Genomic DNA, 18,677 nt, shown 5'->3' on the forward strand with positions numbered 1-18,677 from the left:
TTCATCACGCCAAGGAGGTCGTGGCAACGTGACCTCCAGGTATGTCTCAAGAATTTTTCTCTTTCAATTCATGGAACAATGCATATAATAACCAACAATATCCATGGAAATATTCTACCCCTCCTTCAGCACAGTTTCCTTCACCCTGGAACCAATGGTCTCCATCTCCTCCTATTCAATATCCTCAATCCCAACCGTATCCTTGGAACTAGAATTGGAGAGGAAATGCCTAGAATTCAGCTCTGCTTGGACTACCCATGCAAAAACAACTGCAGTTGCCTCCTTTCCAAGCTCCTGCTCCTCCACCACCTGTGCGACCCCAACTACCTGTGTAACCTAACCCAAACCCAAACAGTAAAGCAACTCAGAGTATAAAGGCTCCAACTACCTTCCAGACCGACCTTATTACACCCGTAGGACTTAATGAAATACAATTGCTATCAGACAAGGTAATTAACCCAAGTCACTCCCCTATCATTACAAAGGAGGACTGTGAAGAATCCAGAGGAGATGCCAGAGGCTCTGAGGCAGCTACTGTGCCTACAACAACTAATATAGAGGAAGCTGTTACATCTGTAACAACCGACCCGCGAAGAACTGTTACTGCTGTAACAACAAATTTGGGGAAGGCTGATACACATGTAACAACAAATTCAATTGTTGTACCGCAGGACCCCCCGTATCTTTAGAGATTGGCTGAACCTAGGATGACTTCACAGCCCGAATATGATTTTCTTAGGGAGTTGCAAAATTTGCATGTACGAATTCCTCTGCTGCAATCCCTTAAATAAGTACCCATATATGCTAAGACAGTGAGAGATTTGTGCATCAAGAAACCTGGAAGGAAACCTAAAGACCCTGCCACCATACATGTGATGGGGAATTTATTTGAATTGATGTCTGCTCAGCCTCTCCTAACTAAGTACAATGATCCAGGAAATCCTATGGTCACTTTCTACATTAATGATCAACCCATATCCAACACATTGGTCGATATCGGGGCTGCTATTAATGTAATGACAAAGGACCTCTTTATCGCTCTCGAGCTACAGGGACTCAGACATACTCCTATTGTGCTTGAATTAGTAGACAGGTCCCATGTTAAACCTGAGGGGATGCTAGAGGATATAGTGATTACAATAGATTCCTGGAGGTATCCGGCTGATTTTCTTATCTTACAGCCCAAATCCAATTTGGGGGGGCACCCTTTGATCCTAGGGAGACCTTGGCTAGCCACTGCAGATGCATTTATAGGCTGCAGGACGGGATCTATGGTGATATCGGATGGCCATGCAACACAAAACCTTAATCTTTATCCCCTAAAACAAAATATGGATGTGTACAACCCTTGGTGGGATGAGTTTGAGCATGAGTTAGATCTTTCCCTACCACTCCTCACTCTGGGGAAAGCTTAGTATTTCAAAAATAAGACAGAAGATGATGTCATTAATGGTTTTATTAGTAAATCACTTTCTATTGCTTCTATTAAAAATGAAAATGAGGAAGAAGAGGTGGAAGATATAGATTTTGAACAAATGAGAACCGCTCCGAATATTGATAGCAGTCCAATTGAGATCGAATCTGGAAAATTTTTGAATGTTAATCCCAACCTGACTGCTGAACAAAACCAACGGCTATTACAACTATTACAGAAGTATAAAAAGGCATTTGCATGGGATTATACAGATATGAAAGGGATCCACCCTAACCTATGCACTCACCGTATTTATTTGAAGGATGGCTGCAAACTAGTCAAATAGCCACAATGTCGCATGAACCCTACACTAAAGGAGGTGGTGAAGGAAGCACTGCAAAAACTCCTGAGTGCTAATTATATTTATCCAATATCTGATAGTGAGTGGGTGTCACTGCTTGTCATCGTTCCTAAAAAGAATGGAAAGTGGAGAGTAGGTGTTGATTACAGAGAACTCAATAAGGCCACTCAAAAGGACCATTTTCCCTTACCATTTATAGATCAGGTCCTCGATACTCTCTCTGGAAAGAAATTCTTTTCATTTTTGGACGAATTTAGTGGCTACAATCAGATACAGATTACCCCGGAAGACCAGGATAAAACGACCTTTACTTGTCCTTGGGGAACCTACGCATACAAAGTACTTCCTTTTGGGCTCTGTAATGCGCCAACAACCTTTCAAAGGGAAATACTAGGAATTTTTTCTAACTTGTTGAATGAATGCCTAGAAATATTCATGGACGATATCACACCTTATGGAGATGCTTTTGAAACAACATTAGTCAATCTGGAAAAAATGCTGGAATGGTGTGTACAAACTAATGTTGCTTTGAGCACATGATGATGACTGAATGGATTGTGCTTGGACACTACATTTTTGTTGACTGAATCAAGGTAGACCCTGCAAAAATAGAGGTAATTCTAAAAATTCCAACCCCCAAAATGAAAAAAGAGGTACGTAGTTTCTTGGGGCATGCAGGGTATTATAGGAGATTTATAGATTTTTTTTTCAAAAATTGCATCGCCATTTTTTTCCTTTCTCATGAAGGATGTTGATTTCTTGTGGACAAGGAAGTGTGAGCAGGCCTTCTTAAAGCTGAAATTCTATGTATCAACAACTCCGATCTTGCAAGGACCTAATTGGGAACTGTCGTTTCACATAGCTACGGATGCATCGAATATTGCTATAGGTGTTGTTTTGGGCCAACTGGAGGATAAGAAACCTTATGCTATTTACTACATAAGCAAAAATCTAACCCCGGCTGAGCTCAACTACACAGTGACTGAGAAGGAGTTCTTAGCAATCGTGCATGCCATCAATAAATTCTGACATTACATCACTGGGTATCAAGTATTTGTACACACTGACCATTCTGCCATTCGTTTTTTAATGAATAAGCCAATTACCAATGGTAGGATTACACGCTGGTTATTGTTGTTACAAGAATTTGATATCACTATTGTAGATAAGCCTGGAAAAGACAATGTAGTAGCTGACTTTATTTCTAGGCTAACTATTGATGACAGTTTCACTCCCACTGAGGATTCTTTCCCTGATGAATATATTTTTTCTATTTCTACTTACTCACCTTGGTATGCAGATATAGCCAATTATCTTGCTACAGGGAAGTTTCCATAATATTTGTCCTCCAAGGAGAAAAGAAAAATCATACAACAAAGTGCTACATATACCTGGATAGATGGGAACCTCTACCACACTGGACCATATTTCCAGATCAGACGTTGTGTTAGAGAAGATGAGGTCTTTGATATCCTTAAAGCATGTCATGAGGAACCTTGTGGAGGGCACTTCACAGACAAACGAATAGGATACAAAGTCCTTTCAACATGGTATTATTGGCCAACAATATTTCAGGATGCCAAGAAGTTCGTGAAAGGATGTGATAGTTCTCAAAGGATGGGCCAACCACTGTAATCAGATGAGATGCCGTTACAACCCCAAATTGTCTTAAAACCTTTTAAGAAGTGGGCTCTAGATTTTGTGGGTCCAATTAATCCTTCATCTAGACAAACATCCTACATCTTGGTCTGCATTGACTATGTCACAAAATGGGTTGAGGCGAAGGCACTAACCAGAGCCACAGAGCAAGCTGTCTCATACTTTTTGTTTGAAGACATCTTTGTTTGGTTTGGCAGGGGATAGTCACAGATGGAGGGCCCTAGTTCACATCTCATAAGATCCAGGAGTTGGTCGAGAAATATAAAATCCATCACAGAATCACAACACCTTATCATCCACAAGCAAATGGCCAAGTAGAAAGCACTAACAAAGTCATTGAGGGGATCCTTACTAAGACTGTGGCCAGTCATCAAAGAAATTGGGCTGACAAACTTCCAGAAGTGTTATGGGCATACAGGACTACATGGAGGAATACCACTGGATTCTCACCATATGAACTTGTGTATGGCAAGAACCATTTATTCTCCATTGAATTTGAAATCAAGACACTAAGGAGAACATTGCAGGTCAATTTGGATTTGGCTACAGCACAAAGGCAGAGATTGAACCAACTCAATGAATTGGAGAAGAAACAGTTGGCTACTATCTAGCAAACAGATATTATCCAGCAAGAGAGAGCTAAGTGGCATGACATATTTATAAAGAAGAAGAAGTTCTAGAAAGGAGATTGGGCTCTCTTATATGACTCAAGGTTTAAAGACTTCAAGGGTAAGCTCTGCACTAGATGGCTAGGTCCTTATGAGGTAGATGCAACCTTTGACAATGGGACTGTAAATTTGGTGACCATTAACAATGCGAGGACACCATTACTTGCAAATGGGCACTGTCTTCGGTTATATCACAAACCTACCTTAAGGGATTCATTTGTCAACATTGTCACAAATTCAGATCTACAGATTACGGGAATAGGGGAAAGCCCCCCATGTGCTGCAAAAAATTTAATTTTTCCAATAAGTGTAATAGCTGAAAATCAACTTCGATTGGCAGCTGTTACACCTTCAAACTGTAAATAAATAAATAAAATAATAATAATCTGGCTGTGAAAACCTTTCCCAGACGCAGATAGACACTTTTGTAGCAGTTGAAAACCACCTGGTGGTGGCTGTTACACACTCTGTAACAACATTTGCTATTTCCAAGCATATCTTATGGTAAATGTTGTTACATGATATTTTCTTCTTTGCCTTTTTGTAGAAATTAAAATAATATATATCAATCATCTTGGCTGTTACACCTGTAACAGTCGACGACTTTTCAGGAATAAACGAGATAATTTATTGTAATAAGTAGCAGAACATCACCATGATCCTCGTCATCAGAATTAAGTTCGCGTGTCTCACTGCTAAAGCTTGGTTCGCGCGTCGAGCCGCTTATTACTTCGACCCACATCACCTAGGTATGTCATTAAGAGGTAATATTGATTTTATTTTTTTTTGTAATTATGGCAACTTAACATGACTCTTGACGGCCAAGGACGACAATCATATTTAAGCCGGGGGGGGGGGGGGGGGGGGTGTGGTAGGAACGAATCACATTGCAACATGACCGTCACATGATTTGTGATTATTCGAAAAATCCTATAATTAAGGCATGATGACCTAGTAGTTATTGTTACTTAATGCTAATCATACCAAAAAGGGTAAGTGTACCATCAACGAGACCTCCCCATGACTCACCATTAAGGAAAAATTCATTATGCAGTATGAACCATGCGTGCCAAATCCCAATTCGAAATCTTCACTTGCGCCACCCTGCCACCCTACCATTTACCCCTGTTGGAAGCACTGAATCCCCATTCAGAGTGCTTGGAGAAGAGGAAGATAGCAGTGCAGGCTGAAACAACTAGATTGTGTGTCGACTACCCTGGAGCACTTAAAGGGAAGGAGAAGTAGGTGGAACAACATTGAATTTCATAAGAAATGGGAGGAGCAACAATACAACACGAGCTAGGGTCCACAGAAGCCTTGGAGGATTGCTCAGAAGCATGCCAGATTTTCAAGGATGCAGGCTGGTTCAAATTCTTCTGGAGGTTGGAAGGATCAGACGGTGGTGTTTCCATGGAATTTGCAAAGAATCTGGAGAGAAACTAGACAAAGGTCAAAGGGTTGAAGTTGGAAGTCACGGAAGAGGTGATTGCTAGAGTAATAGGATTGCCAGCGGAAGGGAAGATATGGTTCAACAAGGAAGGTCAATGACCCCTCACTGAAAGGGGATTTCCTCCAAGAAGAAGAGTCGTTGGTAAAGAAAGGAAGGGAAATTGATAGACTATCACTCCCCCAACCATGGGAGGATGTTTCCCTTTATCTCATTAAGTACATTACTTGCAAGGGGAGGGAAACAATTGTGTTTAATTATCATTTTCCATTGTTGAACCACCTCCGACATCAGCAGTTGATCAACCTTCCTTATTTCTTACTGGGAAACATTAGGCACATGGCCACGATTGTGAAAACAACTGCGCATCCAGAAACATGTGTCACCAACCATGGCCTTATCAAACTCATTGTGTTGGACGCTTTGAGCCGACAGGGCAAGAATTGGGAAGAATTCATGCGAAAAGGCCCAGGACCACCTGCAGAAGGAAAGTCGAGATGTCTGAGGAAGCTCCAGAGGTGACAAAGGAGCAACCCTAGCCCTCGACAGTAAGGGTTAGCAAGAGGCCAATTGATAAACCAATTGGTGACAGGAGGCCGAAGTAGAGGATAAGGGTTAGCAGGCACCCAGAGTCCCCATCCATGTCAAGAAAGAACAAAGAAGCAACAGAGCAGAAGGACGAGGAGCAAGCTCAGCCAGAGGAACCTTCTTCACCTAGTAAGAGCGAAACCCAATCCTTGCTGTCAAAAATTGAAATTCTAGAGAAAGAAATTAGAGAATTGAGGGAACAACTAGCAGAAGGAAAGGTAGAGCCAAGAGCCCCAGGGCTAGATACTTTGGTAGAGGACGTAGACAGGGCCAGAAGGGGAGATGTCCTGGGCACTGTGTGCGTAGCCTGTGCTAAGAAGTTGGTGGCAACAGGATTTAAAGTCTATGCAACAGACACTACCTTGAGGGAGACTCAAACTGAAATCTGGGAAGCTGTTACACAATAACCCGTCAAGGATGTTGCTGTTACACAAGAACCAACAACCGAGATGGTACAATCCACAGGAAGTGATCGGGTAATGGATACACAAGAGCCCTTGGCTGATACTGTTGTTTCAGCAGAACCAGCAGTGGAGGAGGAAGTCAGCCAAGGGAAGGAAGGGAAAGATAACATCCATAAGCTTATGGTCAACACTGCTACTACACAATAATCAACAATGAAAATGGAAGCTAACAAGGAAGATAAAGAAATTATGACAAAATCCACTGACGAAGCTGCTGTTACACAAGAACTAGCAACCGAGGTGGAACAATTTCGCCCTCAGGAGGCTGCTACACCCTCAATTGATAGTGCATGCGGAAGAACACTAGGTCCTGATGAAGGATGGTGTTCTGAGAGATTGTTGTTGTTGCCAGAGCTGCAAAAGTGGAAGCAGATGGCACTCTCTCCACAGGAGGCACAAAGAAGTTATAAAGAGGAAGGATGAATAGCTGTATCAGCTAAATCGACAGGTCTTGGACCTGATGAATGATAAGACCAAACTCTGTGATCTTGCTCTAAACCTGCTAGCATGCAGGCGACCATCCCAATTATACCTAATGTTCCTTTGGGAACATTATTACTTATTTCATTTAAAGGCAATTTTTGAGAACAGGTCCTATATGGGTTCTTCAACCCGTACCATTTTGGATCTTTTTTGCTCCTGTGACTTCGATGACCAAAGCTTGCTGTGCGAGCTATTCTTGCACAATATCATATGTGAATATGTTAGCACGAAGATGGTGGCGAGTGTCCTCTCCTATATGGGGGACTTGCAGTTGCGAGCCTTCCTTTCATTAATGAGGAATCAGATTGAGTGGCACCTGGCCAAGAAAATAATAGAAGCCAATGAGGAAAGAACATCATTGTGGGTCAGGGCTGAACCAACAATAACTTATGAAATCCGGCGAGAGTTTAAACTATTCCTGAGCACTCCAAAAATCAGAGAACAATCAGCCACCTACAGAAAAAGAATCGTGAGGATCTGCCTCAACCTGTATACAAATATGAAAAGCCAAGTGCTAGCTGGATGTCTCAAGCGCACTAAGGCCTGTAGCATGGAGTTATAGGAAGGGGACCCCTTTGAGTACAGGAACTTCATGGTTGCTGTTACACGGGTGCCAGAATATGCTCGGATTGTGCAGACACTGGGGGCGTTCTGGATTGGCCTCAGGTTCAAATTTCCTTTGATATGGTTGCCATTGGATGAGTATCAGCCCGATTACCATTTATGTGACTACGAAGAGGAATCTTGGCCACGTTAGTTGATGGCCATTCAAGGATTCAGAGCTCCGGGCGACGATACTGCTGGTGCCTACAATTTCACAGACTTGCATCGGGGGTATAGTAGAAGGAACTGAGATTCTGCATGGGGACATGCAGTTGCTTCAGTTGGGGGGAGATGTTGGGTGTGGTTTTTTACCTATTTTCTGCACATTCTTTCCCCAGTTTTGACCTTTCTGTCCTCTAGGCCTATGACTTTACATGATCAAATTCCCTGTTTTCTTACCTTTTTAACCTATTCTACTGTCATGTTACTTTGTTGTATTTTACCGAATAATACGAGGCTTTATTCCTTTTTGTGGCTAACTAGGAGAGTATTGAAGAAGTATTTTGGGAAGCTCTTCTTTTCAGGTGATGGCTCACGAGAACAAAGCTATGAAGCAGACAGGCAGCGCGGATTAACTGCAGAAAAGGGTAGAACGGTTTGTTGTTACACCCTGGATGTTGTTACAGGTTGTTGTTACACATTGGATGCTGTTACAAGTTGTTGTTACACATTGGATGTTGTTACAGGATGCTGTTACACCACGCGCTGATACAAGAATCCACTGTCACACCAAAAGTGTTGTCACTAGTGATGCCGCGTCATCCCGAACCGCCATTCACTCGATGCTGTTGTGCCGAAGTTGGAAAATGTGGGTACTATTCCACATAACAGCTGTCGGTAGTAGGGATTGTTTATTTTTGAAGCAACAAGGCTCAAGCAGTTGCAATCATAACTGATGTATATTTGTATTTAGAAATAGGTTGTAACTATTATTTTTTATCAGCATGAGAATTGTGAGATTCTCATCGCTGATCTGTTTCTAATTTCGAGTTGTAATAACTATAAAAGAACTCGATTTTTCATGTACAAGGACACAACATATAGAAGAGTACTGTTACTCTGCTTCTGTAATTCTGAGTTTATTTTTAATATCAATCAGCATGGTGATGTTGTTACTGTTCTTCAGCTGATTCGTTAATCACTTTTGTGTTATTCCTGTGCCCTGCTGAGGAGGAAGGGCCCTCCTCTTTGGCAGGGATTGCAGTGATATATGTAGTGTACATTCTAGTTTAGTTAATTGATTTATAGTTTTTCGTTGTTGCTGTAAAAATCATGGATTACATTCGCTGTTGTTTCCATTTATATTATGCTGTTACATTGAGTTAATCAACAGAATGGTAGTAACCAGCTGGAGTAGATATTAGTTCCTGTGTGGCGCACCTTTACTTTGATAGCTGCGAGTTGTGATTTAATTATGTAGAGTGTTTTTATGTCTACATGCATGGTTTGATTCAACAATTTAGATCAACGACATATTTTACAGTTTTCATCATTTTCTTGTTCTTGGCTAGAGTGTATCGGCACAGAAAGTGCGAACTCCATTGAAACAACAAGACCTACCCTAGGTTGACAAATAAATGTTGCAGTCTCAATCAATTAAGATTGATTAAAACAACACTACACCCCTCACTGAAAAGGAAATGCCAAGGAATTGATGCTAACATATTGCCATAATTGTCCCTGATGTCTCTGAAAGCATTACATTCCAAAATGAAATGCTTTTCCGATTCCACTGCCCCAGAAGTGCAAAAGGTGCACATCTGTTCTTCCCAAGATTCTTTAGGTGGTTCTCATTTGGCCCTATCTCAGGGTGGAAATTTCAAACGATTTCATTGAACTTAAAATTGGTCTGATCTGCCAACTTCACCTCAATCTCTGTGCTCTTGATTGAAGTTTACTAGGGTTTTCCTTTGTTCCACCTTACTCAAGTTTTATAAAGTCTTCCTCTGCTTAAACGATTGCTGAAATAATACCACAAAGGAAATGATTTGTAATAACTAATCAATATTAAATGATTTGATCTGCAAAGAGAGATGTGGTAGTTCTTAATTATGCACTCGAAGGTGCAATGTTTTCGCAGCCTGAACTAACTTAACACATAGAATTGGTAACACATCTATACACAATAATTAGAGGAAAATATAACATTAATAACTATACAATAAAAAGACAAAAACTCCTTAATTTATTCAATGTCTATCTTTAAAGCCAAACTAAACACCATACCATACTTACTCTCACACTTTTCCCCAGCGATATGAACCCCTTAATTGTGGATCTGAATCTTAAATATGGAAAATATCCAAATAATAAACCTGTTTACAATATCTCTCGGATATAAACTACAACATATCTCTTATTTTATACAAATAAATAACAATTCTAACTAAATGCATTTTTTTCTAAGTATATCCAATAACTAAAATAAATTCAGGAAACCCACTTCCTATAGTAAATGATTTTTTGATCACCATAGTCAAAATAAATTTACCATGCATCAAAACAACATTATTTAATTTTTTATATTTAATTTAATTTTTTTTTGTAACACTTTCTTATAACATCTCATCTAATAAAAATATTCTTATGTCCAATTATATATTTATTAATTAAATTTTAATATAACATTTTAAAGTAAGATAGATAATTATGGATATGTATAATCAATTATTAATTTTTAATATTCTATTTTATTATTATTAAGACCTCAGTATAAAATCTCATCTTATCTCACCTCTACTGGAACATTTCCTCGATATTGATCTGTAAAATGCCTCTTGATACACTAAGTTGGAGTTTAGTAATGCCATCAACACATCAAGGATGTGAGCTCATTGTTGATATCTCTGGGTTTGTCATCTTCATAGTGCCAATTTAATGTTTTTTAAGTTTGGGTTATAGAGTAGACTTGAAAACCATGTAATCTGTTTTCCCAATAAAATTTAAAAAACAGAAAATTGGATTTCAAGTCTAAGAGAGGGTATCAAGATTTAAGGACGAGCAAGAACCACCAGTTACCCAAACAAATTTGACCGGTAGGCTCCCTGTCTCCGAGCATCCCTTGATTCCTTATGGTCTCCACACGTGACCCTTGCTCATTCAGACATACATTAGGCCAACCATACGAATATGTTTGTTGCTCAATTAGGTTGTCGTGCTCAATTCGATGGTAGACTGAACACTCAAATCTTACTGTGGATGGCAAATATAGCTTGAAATTATTATTATTTTTAATAAGAAAAAACACACCTACTTTCATTAAATAAAAAGTGGTTATATTTGTCCGGATTTTTCATCTGGTTTTATTGAGAAATCACTACCACATATTTTTCTAGGGAATCATATTCTCTATTTCTTCCTTTTTTGCATCAACTCTCTTACAATTTTCAATTCAGGCTCTCTAAACAAAAAAAACATGAATCTATGTTCCTCGGAATGACTAATATATCTACAAAAGAGAGATAATAGAGATTGATTCATTACAAAAGCATTTTCTAAAAATCCTCATAAGGAAGAAGTCTATTGTTGTCCTTCATATTTTGATAACTTTGGAACATTGAAAGATGCAAAAACTCGATCTTTCCCAATATCATGCTACAACTATCTTTAGACAGACCATCAACAAGGATTTGTTCTTTGTAAATATGAGAAAAGGATATCCTCTTAAATGTCTTAATCAAAAATATGATATGATTCATCCAATTAGTTAGTGATGTTGATTTGAATACATATTTCATCTTAACCCACTCTATGATCAGTTTGGAGTCCCCATAAACATCAATTTCATCAATGTCGAGCCAATTGACACAAAAGATGACTCCCATAGAGCTAGGAACTCCACTCTATTATTTGTACCAACACCACTGAACCAACTAAGATGGAAATAATTTCCAGGCTTCATAATTATAAATTCCCAGCTACCGCATGCCTTGAAAGATGAAGTCCCATCAAAGAATCCCACATGGTATTTAGACCGTATTTCTTTAATCTCACAACATATTCTTGTTAACTTTAATATTTTAGTCCCTATCTCTAGAAAATAGGTCGAAACCTTTAGGCTAGTTCGCACAACTTGATCAAATATCCAAGCATTCCTGGATCTCCAAATACCCCACATGATGTAGAAATGAAACCCTCTATATTCTTTGAAATCCATAAACCATTGTGAAAGACAATCTATAATTGATGACTTGTCCCGAGTGGCCTTTATCTTTAACAATTGAAAAATCCCATACCCACTGAGACCACAAATGGCAAGCGAGAAAGAGATACTCCACGTCCTCTGAGATCGCAAATGGGCAAGCCAAAAAGAGATACTCCATGTTGTCTAAATTTTTATTACATAGAACATGCCTCCCTAGCCCTGAAAGCCTCTTCTATACATTTTTTCCTATCTTGAAATCTGTTGAATGCATCTACGATGCCTATTCCTCTCCACCTCGTTCTACAGACTCATCTGCCACCATTTGCCACCAGCGAAAGTCTTCATGTGTCACACGAACGCTTAAGTTAGCCATTATGCCTCACCGCCTACCCATGCCTTTTCCACACATTGCTACCATGGAACCTCCTTTTTCATATGATATTTCTCAATTCACACTGCTAAACATTAAATTAATATACAAGATTTTTGTCATTTCCTAACAATTTTATTGCTAAGTTCACTAAAATGTACATACTTTAGTTTTTTGAAATTTAAATATATGACATCTTAATAAGAAATACATTCTCTTAACGGGAAGAACTACTCAAAATATCCATTAAAAAATCTTGACTATTTAATCATTTACTCACAAATTATGAACGATTCCTGAATTGTAAAAATACGTTGTCGACAAATAAATAAAAAAGCGTTATCATAACTTATTTCCTTGTTTCTATTTTTGCATATGGTCATGTGTGTTAATCTAGGCCCCCTCCTATCTTTATGATGATACAGATGCTTCTACAAGGTGTAAAGTTGATATTTCAACCATTTATTGGTTGACAGTGATGCCCACACTTACAAATACAAGGCAAAACAAAAAACATGTAAGGCCGCAAAAAAATCATGCGGGAGCTTTTGTAAGTATTCTCATTGGAAAATGATTTATGGACATTGAGCAAGGCAATGAAAATATATTATTAGAATAGCCACCTCCAGTTATTTTAGAACATCAAACTGCAACAATATGTAATGTGACTCTTCGATATAAATACCCTGAAAATAGATTGGTGTGTGCAAGGTACTTGGAATTCTTGTACGGTTCATCTGTGGTATGCCTCACAAATCCATCCATATTTTTTCAAAGCACATGGATTAAACTGTGGTTCTTCAATACAAAATGTCTTTGCAAACTATCATAAAGTCTTCTCATATGTACAAAATCCTCAAGAAGTTGATGTATGCAGTGCAATCTTGTTAGTTGATGTATACACATGAAAAACGGGTTTTGGTGGGTTGATGGATATATGCATCTTACCCAGGCGTGCAGATGAAGGATTGGATACAAAAGAATTGGTCCTCTCTACTCAGATATAGACCTAAAGTTAGCGTCTTGGTGAACGACTGGTTCAGTGTCCACTTCTTAAAGGAAGAAGATGTTAATAAGATACTAGACCTACCATGGGTGAAGGAACGTGGGTTTTTAGTGTTACATAAATGGAACATTGGATTCAACCTTGTTATGGAATTCCCCAAAAGGAAAATTGTGTGGGGAAAATTCCCTGGAATCCCTATGGAACTATGGTCTAAGAAGACCATTACAGAGATTGCAAGCTGGATTGGGAAAGTTTACTATGTGGACGAAGGGAGTATTAGACTTTTGAACAAAAATGCAACGTGGTTCCTTGTCGAGGTGGATCTATTTGGCGGTCTCCCTGTTAATGCCTAAATCTACCACAGGCTGAGAAAGGTAAGATCCAGGGCCAACAACAAACCACACTTAACCTGGTAGCTAGCCCTACCAGGTCGGGAGAGGGCTCTCTCCGGGTCAATCTCATCAAAATATGATCACTAAAGGCTTGAGATGACTGATATAACTACTAATCTTAGGCTAGGTATGTGTGCAAAAGAGTTTGATTGAATAAAATGATGTTTTTACTTGCTCAAATGGAAAAGTAGATTTTGGGTGCGAGGAATGAGGCTCAGTTTTGCAGAGATCTCAATGGGGCAAGGTAGGCAACTGATTTTGGCACTTCGAATTGAAATTAGACAGGTGAGGAGTTGAAGAGGGCAAGAGCAGACATGGATCCTCTCCAAACAACTGAAAACATCAAGAAATTAAAGCAAATCTCAAGTAGAGCATTGCAATTTCAATGGATTCTACTTTCACTCTTGTTTGATTTAGTTAGGCATAAATAAGCTAGATAATGTCATACATAACACATAAAAAAATATAGAAGAAAGCATTGTACCAAAACAAAATGCCACAGGGATCCCAAAAGAGTGTTGCAAACCCTGGTCTCAATTCCTTAGCCAAAATGCTGATATGAGTGTACAATAAAGCTCAAGGCTTTCTCAAAAGTCCAACCATGCTAATGACTGAAAAACCACATAATATAGACAAACCATAGCTTATCCTAGCCTCTAGGGGTCGAGCTCACATGTTTAGGAGCTGTTCCAACTAATTCTAAGCTGAGAACTAGAAATTAGGCAGTGGAACAACATGCCTCTAGAAACAAGGGAACTGATTCATTCAGTTTCAAACAACTTTTTAACAGATGAATCTACTTCCATAAGTTAAAATTTGACATAATTACATCATGATCCATCAATGTACATTAAATTACAGCACAAATTTGACATTAAGAAGGTGAAAAAGTCAAACTGGCAAAAGCTAGGCAAAAAACAGAGCATTCTTGGTCAAACTGGCAAAATTTTCCCTATGCATAGCGCCTATTTGGAGCCACTTTTGAAGGCGTTCCCGGTGTCCAAATTCGCTCCAAGTGTTCTTGTTGGAAATCTATGCCTGTCTACTTTCCAAACCAAGTGGAATTTTTCAATTTGGACTCCATTTTCCCCTCCAAAACTGAGTTCTCCCAACACTGCTTCCTGTGTGTCAAAATAGGGGCAGTAAGGTCATTTTTTGAGTGTTTTTGACCTTTTTGAGGGCTCAAAACCTGTCAAAATTTCTTGGCCATTGGTAGGCAAGCATATTTTTTCATGCCAAATCCAAAAATGTTGATTTTTTGTCATTTGGAGGCTCCCATCAAAAGCGAGCACCAGGTGGCGCGACACGTAGGGCAGAAAATTTTGTGTTTTAGTCCAAAAATTTCAAAAATGCAAAAAGTGTCCCAAATTTTTTGAAATTTGGGCTGAGTCTTCTCCATCAAGTGCTGTGTTGGGCCAAGGAAGCCTTAGCCAATATCTGAAGTCTATCTTGCTCCTTTTGCCTCCTCGATGCCCTTTTCAACTTTGCTTTCAAGCTCCTGATTCTTGCCTTGCAGACTTTGTTTCTTGCCATGTAATGATAAGCCATATGCCTCAACAATGTCTTCTCCCTGTTGGCCTTCTCTAGCATCCTTTCCCAAGTGCAAGTTTGTCCTCTCAAGCCAAGATTCACGCTCAGCTTGAATTTCCCTTTCAAGTGTTGTCAACTTGGTTTTCCTTCTCTTAGCAGCTTGCCGGTTGCTTGCATGTTTTTGAGCTCCATGGATGAGTGGGACTGATGAGGGGAGGATTTGATGCTAGCTGTAGGGTTTTTGGGAATGAAAGGGTTTAGGGAATAGTATTTAGGCTTTGGGATAACAATTAGGGTTTGGGGATATTTGACTAGGGTTTGGGAATAGTGGGATTAGGTATTAGGGTTTTTAGTTTTAGGGATATGGGGGATAGTGAAATGGGTTAACGAAACTAGAAAAGAAGTGAGGGAATAAAAGGTGAGGGAGTGATGGCAACAAAAACAAATTTACAAACCCTAAGCAATCATGTTTTGAACAAAAATTGCAAGGAGGTAGGGTTTTGAAATTTTTTCACTAAATCATCATAAACATCTTAAGACACACTTTCATTGGCATTTGGAGAGTTGTTGACTTACTTTGGACCAGAGGAAACCAAGCAAATTGAGAATATGGATGAATTTGTGGTGAAAATGGCTTGCAGCTCTATGCGCCGCGCCACAAACCCAATGCGTCGCGCCACCAAACCCAATGCGTAGCGCTTTTTGCAGGAGACTTTTGGAGGCTTTCCCGGTGTCCAAATTTCGCACAGTATAGCTCGTTGGAAAGCTTATTGAGTCTACTTTCCAACCGAGCTAGAATTTTTCAATTTGGAGTTCATTTGCTCTGTCAAAAATCAAATCTCGCAAGACTGGTCAAAATGTGCAAAATGAGGCTGCCTAAAGGCAGAGTGCTGTTGCAGTCAACTTTTGAAAGTCTTCCTCAACTCCAAATTGAGCTCATAATAGCTCATGGGAAATATCTTTGTGTCTATTTATCATTTGAATCATCAAGAAAGTCATTTGGCCAACCAAGCTAGGAGAAATCTTGATTTTCCCAAGGTCACTTCAGAGGTGCATCAATTCTCCTGAGGCAACTGTATTTTTGACACTTCTCTAAAACCATGACACCTTGTGTAAAAATAAAAGAATTATTTTCTTCCTTGGCCTATTGTAGATAGAAACCTCTCTCAGTTTTCCAAAATTCATCTTTTCTTGCTCAGAAACATCCATTTAGTAAAACCTACCCCGATGTGTGGAACAGGGGATTTGTTGAAATGAAGTGAAATGAAGGGGATAAGGGGCTTCTAAATTCTTGAGAAAATTTAGAGAAGTAGGGAGGGATGTTAGGAAGTAGGGAAAAGTGGAATTTCAAATATTGAGTGAGGAGAAGGTGTCCAAAAGGGAAAAACACAGGCCTAGCCTAGAAAATTGTCAAGTTGTAGCAAGAAACTAGTGTTTGTGCGAAAATGAGGAATTTGAGGGATATCAGTGATGGGAAGTGTTTAATAAGATACGTTAAGGATAGGGGAAGGTGTATGAACATCAGGATACAAGTTTTGCTGATGATTTGACCATCTAAGAGAAATTGCCTTCAAAACACTAGGAGAGGGAAATGAACCTTACCTAGGCACAACTGAAGCATGAACAATGTGTAAAATGACCCATTGGAACCTGGCATGATGATGACAACCCTTTGAATGATGGTACACTCAGCTGAATGGTGAAATGGATTGACATTTGGACAACTTTGAAAGGAGTGAAAACAAACCTTAGACCTAATACCTAGTGACCAAATTTTACTTGAAGACTCATTGAAATGACAAACTTTGATCTTGACACCTTAAAATCACTTTGTAAGAGCATGTTTGATCACTGGAGGAAGGCTGCACAGACTGACACTAACACTCCCTAAGGCTATAGACATATACTAGGCCACATTTTCCATAAGAAAATAGGTGTATTTTTGGGGAATACCATTCAAATGAAATGGTTGTAATCAAACGAGTCATCTAATAGCTAGGTGCCCTAATTGACTGAATGGAGGTTGTAAGGTAAAATAATAGCAGATCACCAGAGACAATAAATATCCCATTGGGAAAAATAAAAAAGAGGAACACAACATTCAAAGAATCAATCCTCATCATTCACAAGCGAGAAGAACCCAACCCATTCCTCCCCTCCAAAATCGAAGCCCAAAATTGTCTGGTTGAGATCAATATTGCAACAGACCTCCCACAAACTCTGGGACACCTAATTCTCCCTCTGCAGGAAAAATCTCCCATGTATATGCCAATTTTGGAACCTCAATCTGACCATAGGCATCATAAATATTCTTTATTGTCTCCCATTTGACACCGACCCGCGTTGAACACACACTTTTCTCCCTTGTCTCTGGGACACCTAATTCTCTCTCTGCAGGAAAAATCTCCCATGTATATGCCAATTTTGGAACCTCAATCTAACCATAGGCATCATAAATATTCTTTATTGTCTCCCATTTGACACCGAATTGCGTTGAACACACACTTTTCTCCCTTGTCTGATGAATCTGAATTAGAGAAACTTGTTGGCGTATCTTCTAGTGGCCTTGAAACTTTGTCCATAAAGAAGTAGGTTTTTTTTTTTTTTGCAGGATTGGGACCCCAAGTTGAAGCAGAATGTGCGGAAGAGTGGACTACCCAGAAGAAAGAAAAAGGAAGTCAAGTATAAAAATATCTCTCTATGTGGGGGTGTTAAATCAACGCTAAATGAACGGTTCTCTGAGGCCATTGAGGAGTCACTATTCCCTCATATTGACCTTAGACCATCCAAAGAAGACAAAGACACATTGGGCAATGGAAAATTTCGAGACCTTAGAGCATAGTCTCCCAGATCTTCTTCTTCCTAATGAAGATATTGTCCCTAAACATTAGGGGGATGGGATCCTCCCACACAATCAGATCTCTGAACTGCAATATATTATGGAAGGACCCTAACCTTATTTTATTATAGGAAACCAAGTGCACAAAGGAGAAAGCTTGTGAGGTATTATAGAAACTGCGTCCCTCATGGATTACTTGTGCTATCATTGCGTATGGTATATCTGGTGGGCTTGTTGTCATGTGGAACCCCAAAAGATGCACTTTCAAAGCCTACAAGACAATACAAGTATCATATTATCAGGATACTTTATTGGAAAAAGATTTAGGATTTGCACCTTGAACATTTATGCCCCATACAACAACAATAAATCCTTTTGGGATAAAATCGATGGTTGTGGCATTCTGGATATACAACACACTATTGTAGCCGAGGACTTGAATTTAATCATGGAAGCTAGATAATGCTAGGATTAAAATGTTAGGATGGACCCTCTTGCTGATTATTTCAAGGAATTTTTTAATCGAAAGATGCTTATGGACATTATCCAAAACCCTATTTTCCAAACTTAGAGAAACATGTGCTCTGGGGAAGAAGGAATTGCCAAAAGACTTGGAAGATTTTTAGTCCATTCTTCTCTTCTCACGAAATTGGAGAAGCTAGAAGCTTTGAACCTCTATTATGAATCTTTTAATCATGATCCCATGTTG

The sequence above is a fragment of the Pinus tabuliformis genome, chromosome 5_2, assembly GCF_031772625.1.
Source record: "Pinus tabuliformis cultivar Carrire ecotype Pingquan chromosome 5_2, CPIR1, whole genome shotgun sequence".
In the NCBI taxonomy this organism is placed as follows: domain Eukaryota; kingdom Viridiplantae; phylum Streptophyta; class Pinopsida; order Pinales; family Pinaceae; genus Pinus; species Pinus tabuliformis.